Raw genomic sequence first — 1565 nt, 5'->3', positions numbered from 1 at the left:
TTCTTTCTTATTTTAAGTTGTGTCTTGAACGTTCTGAATCCTGACACCAAAGTTTGATAATAATAATAATAATAATAATAATAATAATAATAATAATGTGATTTTTCTTGTAGTATCAATTATTAGCATGTCAGATCTCCTTTTTTGAGTTACTAATGTTCAATTGTAATCAATTTCAGGGGGCCAATATTCTTGTAGATAACAAAGGTTGCATTAAACTTGCAGATTTTGGGGCCTCCAAACAAGTTGAGCTGGTAATCTAAGTCTTCTTTACTTCTCTACTATAGTACTATTAGATATACTATTTTGACTTTGTGAGGATCTTGTATCTGCGTATTTGTTTGATTTAGGAGTTATTTATAACATAGTCTCGATTTTGTGTTTCTATTAATATTTTAGTTATTCATAACTATCTTTGATGTGCATCATATTCATTACTTCACATACAAAAAAAAAAGATAATTGATATTCATTATTCATTATGATACAAAGAAATCGAGCTAGCTAGTTCTAAATTTCTAATAGAAAGAGATGGAACTGCTACAGTTTTGCAATGGGGTTGCAACTCTTATGGAGCACATAGGTTCATAATACACTTAATCTGAGCACATTGCACCATCAATATCTCAACCAATCATGTTTATTTCTGAAGTTTGAAGATTATATTAAAAAGATAATGACACTTGATCATTATGAGTTAGAGATACAGCATTGTAAATCATTATATATCGTTTTTGTTGGTTTAATTTGTTCTTGATATTTTGCTGCAGGCTAGTATTAGAATGGATTACTTGAACGTGCACAAAGTGGAGCAATTTTAGGTTGATTCTGATCTTTTACCAAGTATTTAGGTTGATGATCATCTCTATTAGTATAATTTGATATACTATGAGCAGTTCTAACTTGTATTCTAGGTTGATGATCATCTCTATTAGTGTAATTTGATATACTATGAGCAGTTCTAACTTGTATTGTTTTTGTATTTTTCTTCAGTTTTTAGTTTTGGAATTTGAACTCGAGATTTATTTTGTATTTGAGTATTAGTTTTTTAATGTATAAAATAATTATAGTAAATTATATATGTCACTAACTATTGTTTGATTTGTCTTGTAATAAAAATTGCATACTCTATTTGTAGGTTTGGTAATAAAAAAGGATTGAAAATTTATATTGTGTAGTAATGAAGATCAAGTAAGGAAAATAAATATTATTTTTTTTAATTTAACAAGGCTTTCGCCACGCTTTTAAAGCGTGGCTGTATATCTTTGCTATCGCCACGCTTCCAAAGCGTGGCCGTATCTCTCCCTATTGCCACGCTTCTAAAGCGTGGCCGTATCTCTCCCTATGGCCACGTTTTAGAAGCGTGGCCATATCTCCTGCATATGGCCACGCTTCTAAAACGTGGCCATATCTCCTGCATATGGCCACGCTTTAATGGGTGGCCAGTTGTAAAAAGCGTGGCAAAAGAAAAATCATGGCGATAGGTCACCAAAAGCGTGGCGATAGAGCAACCGCCACCCTTTGATAGGTCACCCTTCCAAAAGCGTGGCGGTAGCTCAAAAAGC

The sequence above is a fragment of the Arachis ipaensis genome, chromosome B9 (assembly GCF_059453495.1).
Source record: "Arachis ipaensis isolate K30076 ecotype BB chromosome B9, ASM5945349v1, whole genome shotgun sequence".
Classification (NCBI taxonomy): Eukaryota; Viridiplantae; Streptophyta; class Magnoliopsida; order Fabales; family Fabaceae; genus Arachis; species Arachis ipaensis.
The sequence above is the reverse complement of the archived record's forward strand: the minus strand, read 5'-3'. Positions refer to the sequence as shown.